This window comes from Neopelma chrysocephalum, unplaced genomic scaffold (genome assembly GCF_003984885.1).
Source record: "Neopelma chrysocephalum unplaced genomic scaffold, ASM398488v2 Primary Assembly neopelma1_43, whole genome shotgun sequence".
NCBI lineage: Eukaryota > Metazoa > Chordata > Aves > Passeriformes > Pipridae > Neopelma > Neopelma chrysocephalum.
This window is the reverse complement of record NW_020897702.1, coordinates 12,941,350-12,965,305: the sequence shown is the minus strand read 5'-3', so window position 1 is coordinate 12,965,305 and position 23,956 is coordinate 12,941,350. Positions and strand designations below refer to the sequence as shown.

Below are 23,956 nucleotides of genomic sequence, written 5' to 3'. Positions count from 1 at the left end.
AAATGAGAAAAATAGGAAGATTGTATAGTAACTCTGTAATTACCTACCTACTAGGATCCTGGTATTTCCTCTCTTTGTAAATGAGGAACAGAATCTTAATCACTTTGATGTTATTGTCTTGTCTTCCTTTTCCCTTTTTAAGGGAGACTAAGTTCATCTGAAATCCACCCAGTCTGTAAAATTACTCGCATTTTGTATGTCTGAGAATCTGGAAAGAGTAAGATTATTATATTCTCTTACTAGACATAAACATACACATCTGAACTATTCACTGAAGGTTTAACATCCATATATGGTCTAATAATTGTTTGTTCCCCTGATGGTGCCTTATAAGAAATAAACATTAGTAGATCACAATTCATCTCAATCTAGAATAAGACAAATTACATCCCAAAGGGTTTATTTCCCTCTGTTGACTATAAGGGGAACCCAACTGAGTAGCTCTTCTGTAGACAACCAACCTGGGTATGTCTAGGAAAAGCTCATATAAATTTGTCCCATAGCAATTGAAACAGGCCATACCTTAGTATCTAATGCTTAACATCTTTCACAGTTACATGATGCTGAAAAAAAAGTGAATGGAAACCCTGTGGGGAGGGACCAACGGCTGAACAGGGAGAAAAATATGGGGATTTGGAAATATCTGGGAGTCAGAATTAACTACTCTGAATAAATCAGGAGAGAAAGTGATAGAGGAAATTAGTTAGAGGTCATGACGGACAAGTGGTATCTTTGTACCCCAGACAATTGAGAAGTCATTTACAGTACTCATTCATCATTTCTATTTAATCACAGCACCTGAAGCATAAAAGTAAATGTCAAAGCAAACTTTAAAACTGAGTTAAATGCAGATGGCTACACGACCTGTCTTATCACACAGCCTGTGAGGCCAGTTAGAACGGACATAAGTTTAATAGATCCATTTACTTAAATGTCTCTATTTAACATAATTCATTGAAAATTACAAGAAAACACTAAAATTCCATATTTTTCATTTTACCTAACAAAATCCTTGCTATCACTGATTTTTGTGCAGCTTTAACAGGAGACACATTCAAGTTAATGGGAAATATATTCTATAAAAGATAGGACAGAAGCTTTTCTGTATGCTGCTGTCAATTTTTGATAGATAGGGCATTCAAGATCGTAGCTTTCATTTCCTATATTTTCAGTTCAAGTGTTGAAATTCAGAGGTGGTTACTTATTCAAACAGTTCTGTTGTTCATCACTATTGCATTCATTATATTAAAAGTAACTGCAAATGCAAAGATAGAAATGTGAAGCAGAAGGGACAATTAAGTTCTTAATGTGGAAGGAGATATACAAGGGAGTGGAATGCAGCAAGTGGAAAAGTTGTCTATATGATATAGCGCAGTCTGCCAATCTTGTAGGTTATCTGATAATCAGCTCAGATATTTGAGGTTCACAAAATTGTATTCAAAACTAAATAGGGCTTGGCAGTGATATTTTTTTCATTGAAATGTTGTGCCACACTGGAATTAGCTCATGAAGTAACTTATTAACCAGTATCCTCGAGGAATAAACAAGAAATTAAAAAACGTTCAATAGTCTACATCAATCATAGGCTAAAATTTCTGAAAGAGCTGGCCTGTAAACAAATTTAACAACTGTAGTCTAATATAGGTAGGATGTGCAAACATGAGGAAAAAGTAACCTTCAAGAGATAAAACATGAAGTAGCATGAAAAGAAAACACGGGAACATACTCATAATTCCTGTTTTTGAGTGAAAATCCGTGCTTTAAGTATTCAGTTCTGTTAAATTTATTAAAAAGATAAAAAACACATACAATGTCCTTCCAAAGGACTGAATTATAAAATTATATTTTATATATTGGAACAGGAAAATAAGGTATTTAAAGCCAGTCAGATTAGAATGTAATTACCCACTGTAATTTCACAATGACCTAAGAAAACACGTGGTGTAAATAGTTCCTGGCTTTGTTTCTTTTTCCTTCTTCAATCTGTCTGTCTGTAGGTTAGGGAAGAAAGAAATCACTGGATATGTAAGACTGATTTTTCTTTTAACTACTTGAATATTAGTTTGTTGGTTTGTTTGTTTTTTTTTCAATTATTCACTGAATTGAAAGTTAATTAAAATGAGATTACTAAATTGCAGTTATGTACATGTGCAGTAAACAGTCAGCTTTGTAAGATATAATTTCACTTTTAAAGAAATATTGAAGAAACATCTGGTTTTAACACTTGAATTAGCACTTATGGTATTTATACTTTCTGTAAAGTAAGTTGCTTATAAAATCGATGTCAGTCGCAGCGTAGCGCTTTACAGTGCATATTAAAAAAATTCACACTCTGGAAAGAAAATTCCCTCAATAATATGAAATATGAAAAGGGGCAGTCTTGCTTATTGGCTCTTCCATCTACAGTCATACACTACGGAATTAAGTTAAAGGCAATATTACAGTGCACCTGTTTCAAGCAGATGCATGGCTTTTATCAGCAGCACAAAAAAACAAACAGCAATAAAAATGACCATATCCATATGCTATTGACACATATCTCTGTCACTTGTGTAACATAAATTATATTGAGTTAACAGCGTATTTTAAAAATAAATGGATTTCCGTTCGTATTCTTTTCCTTAGTGTTATTTTCTGTTTCATCTCCCACTAATGGGAGTTCATTGCTCTCAAGTGGAAACAGAATTGGAAAAACATAGTAAGCTTTTAAAAATTGTGCACTCTTGCAGAAAGTTACATTTCTGTGTCTCTTTTAGGAGGCTTGATTTGCAGTGTAGCAGACGCTGCTCAATTATATGCACAGCCTGGACAGTCTGCCCACTCACTGAGTCCTGTCTGTTGTAATGAGTTTGATCAGACTGTTTCTACAATTTTCTGCTGATTAAATTATTCCCTTGTGTGGTATTCATGATATATAGTAAAACAAGGATTGAGGAAAATACACCAATAACTTCTGCTATCAGTAACATTCCCAAAGTATCAAATGCATCAAAAAATAACACCAAAAGTTGTTGATGAGAGTATTTCCTCCATTCTGTGTCTCTGTTTTGCCTCACTTGGCGTTGAATATTGTCACAGAGTATGTTTCTGTAGGGATTGATACATACGCTGGTTTAAGAGTGCGAACACAAGAATAGCTTGCCTAAGGAGCTTCCAGGATTCGGATTGCTGAAGGGGTTTAACAACAGTTTAGATAAACTATTGATAGATAGCGCACAACTACAGCTAATTCTGCTGGCGGGTGGAGGGGAGAGAAAGTCAGCTACCTGCCAGCCCTAGTTTTCTCTGGTCCTGTGGTTCTATATTTGTAGATTTTTAAGGGAAACAAAGTCATGGGCATGCAACATCACTGTAGATCTCATAAAACTCACCACCCAGAGCCTGACTTTTCCCTCCTTTGTTGAAGCAAAGAGAAGATTCCACGGCTTCCTTGGGTCACTGCTTTCAACATTTGACTACCTGTATAATTATACAAGTTTTCCTCATATCAAACCTAATCTTCTCTGTTAAGCTCATTTATTCTTGTCCTGTCCCTAGTGAACATGGAAAATAATTGCTCACCAATGAACACCTCCTTATATTACAATAAGACAAAATAACAGAATACAATTACTAACAGAGTCCACCTGATGCCCTCAGAGATCTTTCCAGTGGAACTTTCTTTGCAGAAGGTTTCATCCATCTGGGGAAATACTTCTGTTATTATCAGAGGCTGAAATTCTGTAGTGATTATCTTGAGTGGAATTAGTAATCTTTGTGTTTTGGGTTTTTTTTGTGATATGCATTTGTTCCCACAGAATTCATGCTAATAAGATATAAGTATATATCTTATATATAGATATATAAAAATATATGCAATAATTTCCAGCTTGCTAAAACTTAGCTGTTTATTTTTATCATGTCTTTAGGTATATTGGCTGCCTCACTAAAATAGAGAAAGAATGCATGTTTTCAACATATATTCACATCTTAAAAATCTCAGAGAGTTTTTGTGAGATATGTGCATTCACACACACCAGTTGTTAATCCTTGCTTTTTTTATAATTTGCTCACTCCTGGTAAAATGGAAAATTATTTTTGTTATCCTTTGCTTGACAATATTTTATAAGTTGGAAGACTGTTTTTATGTCTTCTTGAACTTTCTAAAAAAAAAATCAGTTTCTTCAAGCTTTTCTATTGGACACATTGTCTAGGCCTTCATTTAGCATGCTTGTTTTTCTCTGTCCCTCTTTTCATTTTTTACATCTTTTTAAAATACAGTGTCCCTACAATCTAAAATAGTCTTAATTTTGAGATGTTACAAGAATCAACTAGAATTTTCATTATTATCTCCCTGTCTTATTATATAAGAAATTACTGCTAGGACAAACCAGATTGAGTTGCTTTTTTTTCTGTAACTATGGGGCATTACTGACTCATTCAATTAATGATCCATCACAACTACCACATCCTTTTGTATCACATAACTGCTAACCAGTTATTCTTCCCTTTGTGCATTTTTTTCTCCTTTCTTTATTTTTTCTTTATTGAATTTTATATTCTTGCTTTTGAGTTTTTCTTCAATTTATCAAAATCATATTTAAATCTTTTCCTGTCCTACAGAGTGCTTATAAATTCTTATATCTCATATAATCTAAAATGCTGTTAGTGTACTTTAATCATTGCAGTAAATATTTTTTAATAGAAGAGACAGATAATAGAGTTTCTCTATAAAACATGGATAATAATTCTTTGAAAAAAACAGCCTTTGAAGGCAAATAATGTTTACAAGTCTCAAAAAGGGTCTGTCACTAAATAATAGAATATCTCATGTTATCAAAGCTGTCTTTGTCTTGTGAGGAATTTGTACTGTCATACTTTCAGAATTCAGTTGATTTCTAGTTACACCAGCTCAGAATGAGAGCTGTAATGTTACACCATTGCCTATCAAAGTCAGGGGTTTTTTCACTTTCTAGAGCATTTACTCCTCTGTGCTGTTGAAGGAAGGGTATTAAGCTTGATTACTCTTCTGTCTGATCAAGTACTGCAAAATCTAAAATGGAGCTCCACTGAATGAGAGCATAACCTGAGAAAGAAAGCAATATACTGCTGTAGGATTATAGAGATCTAGCCATGCACAAATCCTGCTTGATATCAAGTAAATTTTGAGGGCATGTTGAGGATTTGGGTTGTTTTGTTGTCTTTTGGGTTTTTTTCAAAGAGAGGTTATTTTGCTTGTAAATGGAGCAGAGCTGATTGGTGTATCATCAAGGGACAAGTGTGGACTACTGAGATGCTTTTTGCTGGAGTTACTTTTCAGAAAAAAACTGGTCTTCAAAGCTTTTAGAGATTTTGTTATTGCAGAATATAGGTGGTTTTGGAAGGCAAAAAAGTGAGTCATGCCGACAGTACGTTGGCTAATGCATGTGTGTGCTGCAATAGTGTCAAGAGAAATCATGTTTCAGAGGGAGAGAAAGTCTCAAAACGCAACCACTCAATTAATTCCTGCAGGACATTCACGTAACTTGGAATTCAAAAAGGAGTTCTTTCCTTTCTCTTCTCAAGTAAATTTTCAATTTTTCAACTGGTAGTTTGCTCCATTTGACCTCATTTATGATGTTAGAGATAAAAGCTGTCCCCACATCCCTGTCCTTGTGGAAGGCACATCAAACAGTGGAAAGAGGAATTTGCTTTCAAACTGCAGAAATGGTCTGTGAAACTCAAATGAATTAATTACTTCAGCCACTGTGTTTCATTTGTTTTTTATATTGTAAAAAGATGATGGAAGGGTAGAAACTAATTCCTTCTTAGCCCATTGCCTGTTGAAATGAAGTTCTATTGGCAAAATTAGAACTGGTGTCCCCAATTCAATTATACTAGAAATGGCAGAAGCAGTTGGACTACAAAGAACAGGCTTTACCAAGGAAGCTAAAACATGACTCCGCTGTAGTGAAAACACTTCAGAAGAGATACTTTTTTCCTTGTTGAGTTACTTTAGTTTTGGTTAAGATCACACAGTTTACCCATCAAGTAGCTGCACTATTTTCTATAGACTTAGGAACAACAGATGACTATCAATACAGTCAGTTAGGAAGAAATCTAAATGCAACTTACCAATATTTAAAAATAACAAATGCTATATGATGTTGCTAGTTAGGTCACCAGATCTGAGTTGTAAACTCCTGAGACCTGTCAGGATATATTATCTGGGACTTAGTTCCTCACAACATAGTCATGCATTTTCTGTATGGAGTTGACTCATGGCCAGCACAAAATACAAGCATAGCAATGGTACCTTAGTACAGACATACTGAAACTCATTCCAGGTTGGACACTGAAACAACCTTCCTTTGTTAAACTCTCTGGACACTATAACCATCAGTAGCTGCAAATCACTCAACCAAAGTTTTCTGCACTTTAATAACCTGGCAGTAATTGAGATGAATGACACTCTATTAGCAAAATTAACCAGTGAAACTAACATATAAATAGATAGACAGAAGGAGTCTGTATGAAGTGATCTTAGAAAAAGTGACAAAACCAGTATAACAGAAACTATCTGTACATGTACTTCACAGTCATCCATAGCAGTAACTGCGTGCTTTGTACATACTGTCCAGCAAATTTGTCCAAAATATAGACAGTGAAGGTTGAGATGTGTGTTTAAAATTGAACAAGAGAAAAGTGCTTTGTATACTTTTCTCTTGCTTACCAATTAATTAACATATATTTTAAAATATTTTTCATGAGGAATTTTTTTAAATCACAGTAGAGATCAAAACCACTAAAAGTGCATTTTTTTTTCCCTAAAAGTTCCAATATTTTCCTCACATGCTGTGTATGTATATCTGTGATTCTGATCCCCTCAGGCTTGAAATCTGTAGTTAAATGATCATTAGTTTTTAATTTAAAAGAAATTGCCTAAAACAGTTTGTATCTACAGAACTTGAAATTTTTGCATTTAGGGAAATTATGTTGAAATTCTTATAAATGTTCTTCATATTCTTTCCACTGTCTTTATGGCCCATTCTTCCATCCTTGCTATTTTTAATCCACTCTCTGTAATAAGCTCATGCACATTTGGACAGTCTGTACCTGGCATTCTGATGGGAAGCATGCTCAGACCTCCATCAAAGCAGTTAAAGAACAGGCCACCCCAGTGTAAACAATAATCTGTTACAGGATGTGCTTGTAGCTCAGATTGTCCTGAAAATCCTTTCTAAAACAGGTATGGGTGTTCATCCTGGCTAGGCAATTTTTTTGTCAATATCATAATGTTCTAGTGTAGTACATTTCTTTTGTTGCAGTTTTAAAGGAGCCAAGGGATTGCAGTGAATGTGACAAGACACAACAGGATTTGACTTGTATATTATGAAATATTTGTCCCATAGGAATCAATATAAGTTTGTGAGAGCACTGTAGTAAAGATAATGCATTCTCATTCTCAAAGTGTCAGCCTTATATTAATTTCTTCCATGGATTTGAAATAGAGAAACTTTTCAAACTTTTAGTTTGGTAAGCTTTAGAATACTTTGTTCACATTGGAAAGATGTATATTTTCTCCCATGGTGAAAGTGTACTTATTATTATTGGAGTCAGGTCGATAAATAGTTATAAAACTGATGTTGCCAAGAGAAGTAACATTCAGTTTCTTTTTTTTTTCCCTTCTCTACAGTTCTATGCATGCAATCATAAGTCACTCAGAAGATATATTGTTGAATCTCATTGAAATAAGTGGTTACCACTGTAGAATGCTTCAAAATTGAAAATATATGAGAATAAACTCTTATAAAGGGGAAGGCATGGAAGAAGACAGCGTGCTCAGAACAAAAAACAGCTTTTAGGAACTTAATAAATTCTACTCTGTTTTTATCATTCAGTTCCATTCACTATTTTATGTTGGACATAAGCACATGAGATCCTTGAAAAAAGTTAGGCTCATTTGCTTTGTTTCTGTAAGTAAAGTTTTTATTGAATTTGGAGAATTGAATTTAACATAAGGAGGAGTCCACCTTGATGAAGCTGTATTTAAAAAATCATCAAAGCCACTGTATGCAAAAATGAGGAGGGTAGAGAGTAATGGAAGAATCGAGATGAAAATAAGAAAGATCAGGCTGTATCACAAAAACAGATGGCCTTAGAAGACAAGAGTGGACATAATGTTAGTGTATTATTGACTGAAACAGAAAGATGAGAGGTTTAGTTTTCCTTTCTTATTACATGGGAACATGATAATGTTTTCAATTAAATTACAGTATTCAGTTACTGAAGGTCATTTGTTAAATTGGTGGGCTTTTAATCATTTTTGAAACATGTAAGTCTCTGAGATACACTGCTGTTGAGTAATGAGACCACAAACTGAAGATGATTCAAAAGGGAAGTAAGTAATTGTATAAATATAAAGGTATCTAACAGAATAATCATAATTATCACAACTTGGGAAGGTGTATTAAGTTTTGTATTTCAAAGTTTAAGCAAACAGAGACAAAGAAGATACCCCCAAAGGAACATACTCTGTCATACTCTGCTTGTCTTATCTTCCTGCAACTAATGTCACATACTAGATATTAGAATTTGCCAAATTGTGAATCTGGATATTTGTTTTCTGTGAAACTAATAATAATATTTTCACTTCTCTGTTTTCTCATCTGAGAACCTCATGAATATTTGGAATACGCAGCATTCCTGAGTGTTACTGAAAGTTCTAGAGATACAGATAGCATCAACATATATATATAATAAAAATTATATTAATATATGTTTAGGCCTCAATTTTTGCATACAAATGATAAAATTAGAACCAAAATATTGATTAGACTGAAGTAAACTTTCTAAATTACAGAAATTAATGAATTGCCTTTCCAGTTAGGTTATATCCCTCTCTTCAGTCCCCTTAAGTAAATGGCCTGTGGTGTGTTCCACAGACACATAATTGGTGGCATACAGACTGCATCTGGTACAAAAATGTTTGACTTTGTCTTATTTTCCTTCAGTATAAAAAGTCTGCTTCAATTTGCCATATAAGGATATTTGAGGAATGTTCAGACTTTTTTGTCTAAAGAGAGCATTCAGTTATTTTAAACTGAGGGTTTGAAAATTACTAATCCAACAGTTAATTCTGTTTCCAGCTAGGTAGATGACTGACATACCATAGTGTATTTATATGTACTGAGTGTATTTTAAGATGGATTTACTTGAATTGAATAATCACATTGTTTTTACTATCACTTTTCCTTTAAATTGGGCATCAAATTTTACTTAAATTCACTATACCTTAAATTCTGATTCCAATCATAGCTTAAAGGCATTAAGAACTTTCTTTTTTCTTTTGAAGGACTTGAAGGGCAATTGCAGCAAAGCAGTATCACTCAGGCATGAAAACGTTTTTATGATTACTAAAGCTCCACCTCAGTGTCTTGTAAGAGAAAGTTCATAGCTGACCAGGCAGCCCTGTATTGTTTCTATCATATAAGAGACCAGAATTTGGATTTACAGTCATTTTATTCAGTGAATATTGAGAGGAAATTAGTTTTGATGTCTTAAGGCCAGAGTTGCTTTTTAGCAGCTTCTTAAACCAGTGTTTGAAATGGCAGTAATGTGAAATAGGGAGGGATACCAGTACTTTTGAATCTTTCCAGAGGTGCAGGCTATGTATTGAAATGATACTCAAATGAAAGAGCCCAGAGGTGAAAGGAAAGCAGAAACCACGAATTTATCTCACCTCATCTTAGACATGTACAGTGGAGACATCAATGTCTGAGCCAAGGAGACATTGCTAATCAGATTCCCTTTATAGTCAAGGGAGAGAAACAGTTGCTTTTATAGCTGGATGCATTTGATGGAATTTGGGTGTCTTGATGATACAATTCCCACCTAAGAAATGTCTTTTTCTTTTCATTGACTACGAAGGAATACAAAAATGACTAGCTCAGATGCAGACATGTAGATAGCTGTGTTTGGTTAAATAAATGCCACTTTGAAACACTGTAAATAATGGCAAGAACACATTGTTGGAAGGTCTGTTTATGACCTTTTTTTTAATAATAGTCCAATGTTACCGAAAAAAAATAAGAATGTTAAGGTACATCAGTAAATTGTAATTAAAATCTAGAATTAGGAAAGGTTATTTCTCTAAAGCATGCTTTACTTTTAAAAAAGAAAATTTCAAAAAAGAAATTACTAGTTAAATGCTATGCAGTCTTTTACTATCTGCTTTAAAAAATGCCCACAGATCAAAGGGGCTTCTTGCATTCATCAACACAACAGTGTTCTGATGTGTAAAAGGAAGGAACAGCTCAGATGAGCCATAAAGAACAAATAAGCAGCATAATCAAAAGCTTGTCAGCAGTGGGTAACCCTGAAGGAGCTAGTTTGCAGCCTGAAAAGAAAGCACCACAAATCTTTCAAAGTGGTCAGACAAGAAGCTGTGAAATTCCATCCATGCTTATATATAAATCATAAATCATATTATTTATATGAGTTACTTAAATAATCCTACAGCAACTTTCATTAATTCCATTCAGTGGTAATAAGAGTAGTAAGCACAGATGTGTAATTCAACCAAAGTAATAATATTTATACACTATTTTTTAATTACAATATAAGTACTCTATATTATCACATTCTTATTATATTGGTACTTCTACTTGTGCAAGTGCTCTCTGCCTTCAGTTAGCCTCATTCTCACTTCTCTGTATTTCTTTCTTTCTTCTCTAAGAAGAGGGTCTTATGGCTACTTCAGGTAACATAACCAAATGAGTCTGCATCAATTCATACAGAGGCATTAATGTGCTCTGTATTGCTCATTATCTTATTTATTTCAGTGTCTTTTATTTTTAGTATTCATTGTTTGTAAAGAGATCTTAACTGCCTTTTCTAAATTGATGTTGAGGTCAATTTCTTCAGTTAAACACTTAGCCTGAAACATTTAGTTTGCTTATTTGCCAATTTTGTGGAGATGTGAAATCTTTACCAGTTCTCCCAAAAGCTAAGTAATCCTTTCTCATTACGAACTTTTCCATCTGAGCTCTCTTTAAGATAATATAAATATGATCACTTAATGTACTTTTTCTCAGACTTTAAGATGCGTACTTTTGACCTTTATCATTGGAAAAAATTATTGTTCAGTTGTAAACTTTGATATTTTTCTCACAGACAGTCTTTAATCCGTGACAATACTGCCTTATCTCCAAGCTTAATTAACTCATTTAGTACTTTCTCAGGAAAGATCTTGACAAAGACCACCTGAAATATTTCTTTTCTGTTCTTCACTTTCCCCCTACACACAAAGAAATATAGCATTAAAATAAAATACCGTAACAGAGAAGGAAATTTGTCAAATTCAAGGTGAACTTCATAGTCAGTAGGAAACATCCCTGCCTCTGAGTCTCCCGTTTTGGAGACTGAATTCATGTTGATTGTTCTTACACCTGATTCACAGTACTTTTTACTTTGCTTACAACTTAATCCAAATAGGTATAAATTGTTATGAAAAACTTTGACACTAGGATACCAATGGCGGTGGAATAAGTAGACTTTATTTACCAAAGTGGGATTTTACGTCCCTTTCAATTTTATTTTCACAAAAATAATATCAGAGCATTCAGACTTATTGAAGTAGCCTGGATTGAGGTTTTTTCTTGAATGTTTTAAATTTTCTTTTTCTTCACAATACATGTTGATTAACCTGTACTTATATCCACATACATAAAACCAGAGTCTTGTTTGAATTTAGATATTTTGTGATATTTTAGAACTTTCTTTCAGGAAGATTTTTTGGAATAAGGAAGATTCTTCCTAATTGATATATAGCAAGACTTTGAAATAATTAAATTCCTCTCAAAAGAGGATCACTGTATTTTGCAGTACTTGAAAGCAATATAAAGTTCTTTCTCATTAGCTGATTGACTTGAAAATATCCTAAAATCTGTTTACTTGGAAAGATGCACAGAAAAATTTTACTGGTGGTGCCATATGGAATAATTACAGTGACAGCCCTCAGAGGGGTAAAGCACTAGGATCTGTTTTCTACAGTCAGAGCAGTAAATTAATACCCCAAGGATTAACTCACCAAAGTCTGAAGTAATCAGTAGTGCAATAATTGTACCATAGACAGGGAATTTTACCCAGCTAAGCTGTCACTGTCCTTCTGCCACACTGGATTGCTAATGGAATGCTGTCTGATAAGGAGGAGCTGGGAGAGGTTTAGCGTTTGACCATATTCCAAGCGACCGTGTTGACGCAGGTATCTGATCAACACAGCATTTTGTATATTTATTTATTGCTTTGTATCAATCTTTTGGTGGACCTGTAATGAAAATCCTTGTAAGTCTGTGAATGCTTTATAATCTGTAATGACAAAATGAGTTTGTTTGTCATGTAATAGTTTGCCATATAAACACTGGCATTATTTAACCTTTCATTTTGTGGTGATTTCCGGCAACATTCCCAGTGAGTCTGAGGAAAGTGAGACAACTTTGATCACGCCATATATGCTAACACTTTGTAACAGAGCATTGTAGCATATGGCATAAATCCTCACTTTCTTAGGGAGCAATATGTGTTGAAACACATTTAAACAAGGACAATGTTCTACATTGCTAAGTTCAAGACTAAAAATAAGCTTGTTATAGCGAGTGTGGCTAGTTCTTTTATTTATTTATTTATTTTTAATAATGGGAATGGTCTTTGTAAAGTCATGGAATAATTTTTATTACAGCTGAGAAAATGTTTGTAGCTAGTTAAGCAGATAGCTTTTTGAAATTTAATATGTTGTATGAAAATTTACATTTTAACAGGATATTGGACTGCAGTTTTTAAAATACTGAGTATCGAGACTATTTTAGTATGAAAATGAACTTTCTGTATGCACACAGAAATTTATAGAATATATGGGCATGTATAAATAAACAGCAGAGCTAGAGAGCCTGTACTCTTCAAATGATGCAGATGATTTGCTTCCTTTATGTTATAAATGTACATTCTTATGCTGTGTACTAAAGTAGTTGCAATAAACACTGTATTTACTTTTGCATCAACTAAGCTACACTGTTTTGAAATAAAGCTATTTTTGTCTACAGAAACCTTAACTTTGATAATATATTAAATTCAGTGAGATGAATATAGACACTGTCTTCTTTATGGTAAAGCTAAATTAATACCTGAAAGTTTAACCTTCAGTGTGCGGTGTACTGACTATTATTTTAGAAATTACTACTAATTTCTTTTTAAAACATGGCTCCACAAAAAAGGTTACTAGTGCTGGGGAGGGCAGGAGAGGAGAAAAACCCTTCCAGTCTAACATGAGTAAAATATTCAAACTCAGCATCTTTTTACCACTGTTATATCTGTTTTAACAATTTTGATAAAGGGTTGGGGTCTTTTTGTTTGTTGTTTGCTGGTTTTATCCTTGTTTTCTGAAGGGACTTAGTTGCTGTTCTGTAACTTTTATATTCTTCATCATTTATATTAGTTAACAAAAGCAGAAATCAAATTCTGGTGCCAACTGTGCACTAAAAAGCAATATTCTGTAAAACATAACTATCATAAAGAATTATAGTGTTTCAAAGTGATCCTTAGTTCATTTAAGTCCTTGCTTCCTTGTCGATTGTTATAGGATATGTTGGCTTCTGCTGTGGTTATGACCCTACTGAAGTCAATGAGATGACATTGGGTCAATGTTCTTGGTACATTTAAGCAAGAAAGGACTGTTGGATTTGAGTAGTTTTCTTGTAAACATGTGAGGATGATTATTAAATCACTAAGACCTCATTATTTATAAAAGGTCTTGAGCAAATCACAGAAAAACCTCATGACCTGTGCTGCAGACAGTTCTAGAAAGTCTTTTCTGATCCAACATTGCTTAAAATGAATACAAAACATATTTTTAGTGAAAGATGATTAACTGAACTTAAAAAACAAATTAAAAAAAGTCCAACTACCTTGAGACTTGCAGAGAAAATATCACAGTCATATGCCTTCAAATGTACTACTTATCATGTATAGCAAAAATAATTAAATATTGTATGCTCCATACTTAATAGAGGGAATATTGCTAAATTTTTCATGCGTCAGTGAAAATGGCAGAGATGGCTATTTCCACCAAGGACTGTTTTTACTGACGGCCTGTACACAGATTTGAAACACCTATTTGAAACCCTCTTATATACAATCTGACTCATATCAAGTACCAATCTTCCAGGTGAATATATGATAAACTCAAGAAGTAATAAAATGTATTTACACATAGGAGATACTTTGAAAATACTTTGTCTATGAAACTGAATCACACTTCAGAAGTCTAAGAAATGCAATCTGTTAGTTATAAAACTTGCACATACTAATACATATTTTCCTTAGGCTTGTGGTCTCAAATAAGTCTGATGCAATTTCACCCTTCTACTTTGGCTTAATGTTTTTCCTATCATAAAAAGATCTATCTGTATTTTAAACCCATTATGTACTTTGATAATGATGGCCTAAATTTAATGTAACCTACTTTTGGGGTTACTCTGTATGTTTTATTTAGGTATCTATATGGAATAAGTTGTCGTCTGATATACTCAAATCCACCATTGTTTTTCAGCTGTAGCTTCTGTTTTTTGAAAAATCTTGAACTTCAGAAAAAGCTTATATCCACTTCTTGATAAACTTTGCTACAAGGAAAAGGTACTTTCAAAATTCAGATATTGTCTATGTGTAGTTCAGTATTTTACATGATATTATGAGCATTTTTCTCTTTCTTTTCAGAACATTTTAGTTGTCCTAAGATGTATTGTGGAATCATTGTGGTCAGGGTTATTTGATTCTAATGTTGTCAAGCATCATATAAATTCTGATTATTCATTATTTTTTCTTAACTTAATAAATCATGCTGATTTTGATACTTCTGGCAGAGAATCCAGTGCCCTGGGTGGCACTGCTCTTTGCTCTCTTTGCCTGCACAAAGTGGCTATGCATGCACCAACTCAATAAGTTTGCCCTGACTCTCCTTGGAAGTAATTTAAAAATATATCTCAAAGGCAGTATATGCAGAAAATTTTGCACATGTTCAAAGCAAAGCATGTGATTACATTCTTTAATTCCAGAGTGCCTTATGAAATGCAGGCAAATTATGGGAATTAAAAATGGAAAGGAAATTTCTTAATAAGGCTCACAATACTCTATACAGACATAGTGGCATGGGGTTTTTTCCCCAAAGTGCAGAATTAAAGTATGGATTATTTTTTCATTTTACCCCTTTCTCTGGAGACCAATTATTAAAAATGGACAAAATCTACACATTATACTAGAAGATCTTCAGAATACTTTTTTTTAACTCAGCAGTAGGATAAATACCGTGTAACAGAACCTAAATATTTGAGAAAGACTTTTTGCAGTAAATTTTCTATACAACACATGTAAATTGTTTGCAAGCATGAACACAGTACGTGGGGACTAAACTAATTTAATGTGCACCCTTCTTTCTCACATGTATTTTTTGTGAGTATCGCTGAGTACTTACAAAGCCCAAACTTGTAGTAACTTTATAGCCAAATGCCTTCTAATCCATGTACTCTGCTATGTAGGTGAAAATCATCCAAATGCAAATAGAGACATTTGGATGACAGTAAATCATGAAACCCCATATTACTCCCTCATCCTTCTGGAATTGGCTTTAGCTCAGTCCATTCCATACCATTCACAAAAAGATTCTCTGAAGTGGTCCAGATTTCTTGGTGATCACTGTCATAGGTGAATATGTAGAGCTTTCCACAGAAAAATAAAACCCACGAACACAGATTTGCCAGAGCGGTGATGAAGAGACAGACAAGGAACTGACCTTCTACCATCACTTCAGTAATTGTAATTAGATTTTTGCTTGTTTTTTAAACTTACCTCATCTGATGCATACCTGTATTTACATGAATCAATTTTTGATTAACTGAAAGCCATCGACACTTTAGGAAAAAACAGTACCCTTCATTAAAAAGAAAAAGAGAATGCTAAGAAATGTTATCACAGAGGATGGCAGCTTTTAAAACAGGATAAAAAGGAAGATAGGGTTGAAAAGATAGCAGAGGATTAAAACCAATAAGATGACTATCTTCTATTGACTTTATAGTTGCACTGGACACAAAAAAATTACTAAAAATCAATAATAATCCAAAATAAACGAGGTGATAATACAGTTACAAATGATATTGTTTCAGTCTACTGTATCATCCAAGTCTATTTCTGTGTATTACCAAGAAATTATATGAAGGTTGTGAATTGCACTGCTCACGCATTAGAAAGTTAAACACAAAGGATCTTTCAGGGAGTAAAAAACCACTTTATCATATAATTAGCAACTACCATAATGCTTAGTAGAAAGGTATCCTATAAATCTCTTGGATAAAAATAGCATTCAAGAAATATTCTTCATACATTTCCTCTCTTTGTAATTAGGATCTTAAATCTCTGTACGCACTCTTACTGCTGGCTGGTTGTTACAGTACAATCAAAAACCCTCAGGATCTAACAGTTTAAATGAAGAGAGGAGTTTAACTTAGAAAAATTGAAGATAGCTAAAACATTAAAGCTAGGTTTGGTCCTTAGATATGAAACAGGTAGAGTATGTGGAATGGTCTCTGAAGAAGCAGGATAATGATAAAGGTTTGAAAAAGAGAAGTTACAGTTTGGAACTATGCCAATGGAAAAAAATCCAGAATTTCCTACTTGAAAGATTTTAGATCACATTGCTTATGAAGTTTAAATGAGACCATGCTATACTGAAATGATTTGTGGGACCTACTGAGGATTTGCATGGTTTTACAAAGTGTAAATGAATTATAGCCTATACATTTGGCTTTGAGATATAAGCTGTTAAGAGCTTTCAAAGTTTTCTGGAAGAATTGTGTCATTTAAAGTAAATAATTAGGGCACCCAACAACTGTGGATGAGATTTTTTTTCCCTGCAAGTCATGAGCAGAACATAAAAATTTGGTGCAATGGATAAAAATAAAAGTACTTCAGTACTGTAGTCACAGAAAAGGCTAGAGTATGCTATAGATACACTTCAGCTTGCTCTGAAGTGACTATTTCAGGTATGATAGCCATCCCTAAAGGCCACAAGGACTGTAGTTTAAGCTATAAAACCCACGGGTAAATTTGCCCCCCTGTCAGCTCTGTCACTTCAGGACTTCTGCACCCCAGTGCAATGCAAAAGGGGAGGCTGATGCTGAATCTGCTGCTCTTGGGAGCATCATGGGCACCAATGTACACCTCTTAGTGCTCATTTCTCATCCTGGACCTGACATCCATGCAGTGCTGAGAGTTATTGAGCTGAATTCTGTGGGGGACACACACTTTTCCAGGAGCTAGAACAAAGGAATTGTTAATGCTTTGTAGGTGATCCCAAAATTATTGAGCAGCTATGTCTGTACTCATTTTGTTTTCAAAAACTCAACTAAATGGCAGTATAAGAACTTTAATGTTTCCAGGCAACAAAAGCTCTGATCATGACTCTACACTAATTTTTTTTTTCACGTGTTAAAATGAGCAAGTGATGGGTTTTGACTTTTAATTTTTCCATTAAAGTTAATTTTCATAAAATCACAGTGGGGTTGGGCAGGGATTTTTTCTTATATCAGAAATAAAATATTTTCGGGAGATTGTTCTTAGTAAAATTTCTAGCTTGTCTAAGAGAAAATTCAGAGCTTCTCAAATGAAAAAAGTATGTGGAGGATTCAAAGAGACTGAAAAAAACTCCTTGTCATCAAAATACGTCTTAAATATGTATTGTAGTATAGTGACTATCTTCAGAGAAAATGGCCCAGGTGTAACTAATCACTTTTTTTGCTATTTTTCTATATGAGTTCCCTTATATTCTTACAATTATCTTTGTATGGCACACACTGTATCAGTATCTGAATAGTCGGTCTATTATAATTCCTACAACAAAAGAAAAATTTCAAATTTCTATGCCCAGTAACCAAAAGCAAAAAGGATGAGTTCACCAGAATCTCTTGTGTTTTTTGATAAAAAATTTCCTACTGAAGCAGGAGGCTTTGCACTCAAAACTTTTCAGGTTATACATATTTTGAAGCTACTGTATCAGAATACAGTTCTTTTACAATATCTGAAATACCCCATGTAATGTTCCCAGCCTTTACAGCAGATTGTACATGCCTTTAAAAGCTAATGTCAGAGGGTATGCTATGTCTATTATTATCTGACTTTTTCACTATAAGTTATTAATCTCAATAACAAATGCTTTTCGGAAAATAAACAGTATTTCTTATTTCTCTCCATGGTGCAACTGCATTTATTGTCACATTTTTTTTCCTGATTTGCAAAAATGTAACTTAGGAAATAATTACAACCTGCAGTAAATAAAAGGAAGGTGGAGGACAGCTCTGATCCTTGGAAGAGCACACTGAGGTTTGAGAATACAAGGGTGTCAAAGAACTGCTTGAAGAACAACAACATTTTTACCTCAAAAATGAATGTATAATCTCCATGAAATATGAAGCTGAAACTAATTTGGATATGGCAGACTTTGAAAGCTGCAAACAAAATTTACTACATGGCTAGCACTAGCAATAGTACTGGCTCTACTAAAACTTTATGACATTCTTTTAAAACTGAATAAAGACATTTTACATTCTGCTTATTTATTAGCTATTTGCATCAGTACAACTGTGAGTAGTTCAGAAGTTTGAAGGGGAATATGCAGGTGATTCAATAATTCATGGCTCTGAATGATAGAACTAATAGAGCAACCTCCTGAAATGTTAGCATGCAGTGAGAAGCCTATTAATAAAAGGTCCTCTTTTTCACAGGGAAGTTAATTATTACTAAGAGTACAACAATTACTAAGTATTACAACAGAGTACAAATCTAAACATTTGGAGACAGTCAAGAATTCTTGAAAGACTTTTCTCTTGGTACATCTTAGGAAAATTCATGTTTCCAATTCAGAAAGTGTTTATCTTTACTCCAGATAATGAGGGGGTGAGATGAGAACCATGTTGTCTCTTGCTTGTATTGCCATATGGAAACCAAGGAGAGTTGCTGATCATGGATTCTTCATTTCCACTTGGATTATTAACTAGGAATCAGCAGAGTTGGTTATGATCTTACACTTTCTGTTTACCTACACCCAGGCATCACAAAGCAAAGTCAGTGTTCATACCCATATCCTAGATACAGTTTTAAAAGAGCACATTTAATTTTGAAAGGATCATAAACCAGAATAGTCATATACATAATGCATATATTTTTGTAACAACTAGACAAGTTAAAGATCAGTATTTAGATTTTTTGCAGGTGAAAGATGAAAGTAAGCTAGCAGTTGACTGTAACTCCATAAAAAAATAATAATGGCCACATATAGTGCTATTATGATAGACTTGCAAAGTGGACAATAGCAATCATGAAGCAGTGGAAGAAATGCCAAATAGGCATCTAATCAAGGTATCCCCCTTCATAGTCTCTGTGGAGTGTTCACATTACCAGTTGTGAGATGGGGAAAAAAAATTCTTAATCAGAAAAACGAATCATCTACTTTATGCCAGAAATGAAAATCCCAGTAAGTGTTTAAATTTTTCACAAATAAGTTTAAGTAGCAAATAGACTGTAACTGGCAACAGCTTCATATTCAAAAAGGTCAGATTCCCTGGCATGCTCAGGCTAATGAATCCATATGTGAGGTTTATGGCTCCTTTGAGTCACCAAAGCAGTGCTTTGCAACCAAAACACCTCAGTATCCCTTCCCTGATGCATGAGAAGTGCTGCTTATTTCACTCTTTTACTACTTGCATCTAATCATAGGCATTTTTCCCCCCACATAGCTCAGGCACCCATTTAGATCACAGCTGCTTTTAGCATATTCAATACCTTCAGATACACAATTATTCCAGGCTGAGTTCAATTGAATGTTGTTGCTAAGCTTCCTGAGCAAACTTAATTATTTTTTAATCCTGATTTTCATACCTTTTCTGTTTGGAATCTGTTGTCTTAGGTTTGGTATTTTTTTCCTAAACAAATGTAGCTGCACTACCTTTAGGTAATGGCCTTACCTCATGTCTTAAATTCCATGTTAATCAATATAAAACATCTGGATTTGAAGAAATGGGGTGTAATTCTGCAGATACACAGCATAAGACAGTGTCAGGAGCACTTCCTAATAGCTGCTCAAGTGGTAGGAACACTTGATAAGATACTTTATGTTACTTGAAGCACAGCAATAGTTCTTTAAATTGCCATCCATTAACTCCCTGCAAAGTCTAAATCATAATTTAATTGATTTCTCATAAAGCACAAAAAATATTACAGTATGAACCAAATGCCAACTTCATGAATTGGAAAACTACAAGTAAATGAAAAATAAACAAGTATTAACAGAAAAAAGTTACGCAATTTTAAATACAGAACTTTTTGTTAACTTTTCAGAATATTTTTATTTTTCACTCATGCAGTTCTCTGTAAAGCCATCTGGATATGTTTGGAGGATATGGATACCTGGGTGCTTGTGTTCAGAACATACTGTAGCATTATGTGCACTACATTTTCATGGGAATTATTTTCCATTGTTAATATTTTCTGCGTAATTGTCAAAGTGTAGGAGATTATTCTCCTGCTTCAAATCCTAATATCTATCTCTTCTTGGTTCTTTTAGTTGAATTTGACAATTTCAGGCTTAGTGCTAATTAAAATTGACATTTTATTTCTACTCCCAAAAAGTTGTGGGTTATTCCTAGCCTAATAAATATAATGGCCAAGACACATTGCCACTAACACCTCTGACCCAACTCTCCTTCCTCCAGGACAGATTAGCCTATCAAGAATGGACCCTGGTACTAGGCTTTATCTTATAGCGCAATAATTGTCATGGGCCAAAATTGTCTCAGGAAGATGCTCAGAAGCAGTATGAATGCAAGTATATGTGTGTAGCCTCAAGCTCATGTCAGACTAATATATATGTGTTCTATATGTCTACTTCCATGTAATAGTGAAGAGTGAAAGGGTCACTATAAATGCAACTAGTATCTAGAAAATGGATAGATAAGCCAGCATTGCCAGCTCTAAGAGTGTTTTTGCTAGGGGTGAGGATTATAGCACTGGTATTCGTCCCTTCTGTCCCACTCAGCTTGGTACAATGGACTTGACTAAAGACCTCAAAGACAACTCATGGAAAATGAATTAAACAGGAAAGGAATACACAGAATGTGTAAAGTCCCAAGTTTTTCAAGATTTTTGCTGGTCTCAGCTCTGAATATGAACAAGAGTGTATTGGAGAATAAGTTCATCCTCTCAGTGGCTTCCAAAGTCTGATGGGCTTTCTGAAGTGTCTGTGAAGACTCAGACTCATGTTCAGGAGGCCATGAAAAGCCTACCAGTGAGTCTTCCAACCTGACTTTGACAGTGATGATGCTGTCATACACAATTAAAGATGGAAATTATATTAGCATTTTGAGGACTTGAACACATTTTTAAATAGGATTAGATAATATATAATATTCTGTTATCTAGATATCTCTAAACTGGCAAAATCTTCTCAGATACTTGAGATGCATCATTTATCTCACCTAATTTTAGACATAGAGAGTGTAGAAATCTGAGTTCATCTAGACTTTTTCTTGGAGAATTAAGAAAATAAATGATAGTAGCACTTCCAGGAGGCACGTAACCTGACTTATTTTATACTTTCAAATAACAATTTGAAATAATGTATCACTACAGGTATATAAATTAAAGGTATATAAATCCCAGCAAAGATATTAAGCATTTTGATTGATCATTGTACTTTACCTATACTGTACTGATTTTAAGTATTCCTTCTGAAAGACAGAAAAAGGAAGGGAAGAGAAGGAATAGAGAAAATTATGGAGAACATTTTGAAATATTTTTTGGATATTGAACCACTTCTTTGTTCAGTCAAGAAATTTGGACTGACTTGACCAATAATAATTGTGAAATCAATATTGGTTTTCACTGAAAATCTGCATAACATAGAAAATTTTATACTTTTCCTAATTTTTCTTAATATGCTCAGAATTTTATCTGGTACAACAAAAACTATTTTCTGATCAGAAAATTTCAATATTGCATTTGGGTTATTTTAACATAAAATAAGGCCAAGTGTACAGCTAAATCATGTGGTTTTACTCCGCATTATTGTGGATTTTCAGTGTTGCTTTTGACAAAACTTGATCAAATGGATTGTATATGAAGAAAAATGAGCCAAACCCCAAAATTACATTTAGAAGATAAACAGTTAAACAGCTATTAAGTGTTACTCAGGTGTAATGAATCATGAATTCACCTGATTTCTAAACAGAATTTCTTCTAAATCATAAAGAGAAATGATAATTAACACTAGTATTGACATGGGAAAAAACCCTCAGCAATAAGCTGATGATCTTGTAACATTAGCCTAATGCACATATGATTTTTGCTCCAGAGGACCCTAACTTCCAAAATGAAAACTTCACTGCAAGGCAACTTCCAGTTTAATTTATTGATTGCAATAGATTTTCACAAAATGTTTGTGATGCACAATATGTTGTGGCATACAGAATAAAGGAATGAATGATTTCAGATGTAGAAGTTCCTTAAACAGTGCTATTTTGTGATTCACAAATAAAGATAGTCAATATGGTTCTAACGCTTTAGTGTATCTAGTATTATTCAGTCTATAGTATGGACCCAACATATAATTTGCTTACAATGCAAACCCAACTTCTGACTTTAATTAAGAGAGAGAAATACCTGTTATGTATTACTAACCACCAGAGCCACAAATCATTATTAACTATGTACTATCAACCGGAAATCTGAGAAAATTAAAAGAGTTGCAACTGCAAATGCTTCTGGGTTTTGGTGGCTGGTGATTTTGTGGCTTTTTGTTTGGTGGGTTTTATTTACTGTTATTTATTTATTCAAAATTTATATTACTGAAGAAAATATTTTGTTTATGATTTATCATGGAGCAAAAGAATTCCAGTAACAATTGCATAAACTGACAAAATAGACAATGCACAATTGTAAGGGCAATTGATATTGCAGCCAAAAGCAATAGAAATATGAGACAGGACTAAATTGTCAGTAATTTTTTAAGACCTTGGCAAGTTTTTTGACAATGCAAGAGCATTGAGGAAAAAGAAAGTATATTGCTCCTTCTGAAACTGTTACTACATGTGGTAATTACTTGAACTGAAGTGATATAGAAAAGAAGAATTTTTTTCTTTTACAAAACCGACATTAATTAAAATATTGATCTTAAAAATTTTATCACTAATGGTATATATATACAATGATATATATACGTTCAAATATATACAAACGTACACATAGATGGAGACATTATATTTATACAGCAACTCTACATTTAGCAGAAGCCTGCATTAAATAAATAAAGCCATTTATAGAGCGTTATCCTTTGTTTGTTGTATTCACTGAAGAGATATTTTACAGAGAAATAGTACAGAATAGTTTCCTTAATTTAAAAATTTAGGTTTAGCTGACTAAGAGAGGAAAGAGAATTTTAGATTGACTACATTTAATTATCTAAATTTAATTTTGCTTGATAGGTGTCACAGAATCTTTTAGGACCTAGGAACTAGGTTCTAGACATTTGAAAAACAGCATGTTTTAGTTTCCTGGATGTTTTAACAAGTTTTAATGCACATACCATTAAAGGAATTTTCATCCAATGGGGATTTACATGAAGGGAACTAGTGTCATGGCTGTGTATTTTTTTTTACAAAAGTAAAATCTACTTTTTCACAGTATTACAGAAAAGATCCATCATAACATGAAAATTACCTTCTTTTTGCTTTTTAGTGTTTTTCACCATAAAATCTTTACTAAAGTAAGCCTTTAAATTCTAAATTTGACTCTGTGAGATTAAGATGTGAATTCTTCTGAAGATGTTGACTTACTATGGTTTAATATCTTCTGCCAAATTTATACTGAAAAAAAAGGCACCCCATGGCTGCCTGGAGTGAAATCT

At 33.6% G+C, this 23,956-nt stretch overlaps 1 protein-coding gene across 5 annotated transcripts in view; it reads left to right on the top strand.

Moving 5' to 3' along the window:
* Positions 1-23,956, top strand: part of CNTN5 (contactin 5) — a 634,097-nt gene that overhangs the window by 92,175 nt on the left and 517,966 nt on the right. The gene's annotated exons all lie outside the window — the stretch shown is intronic.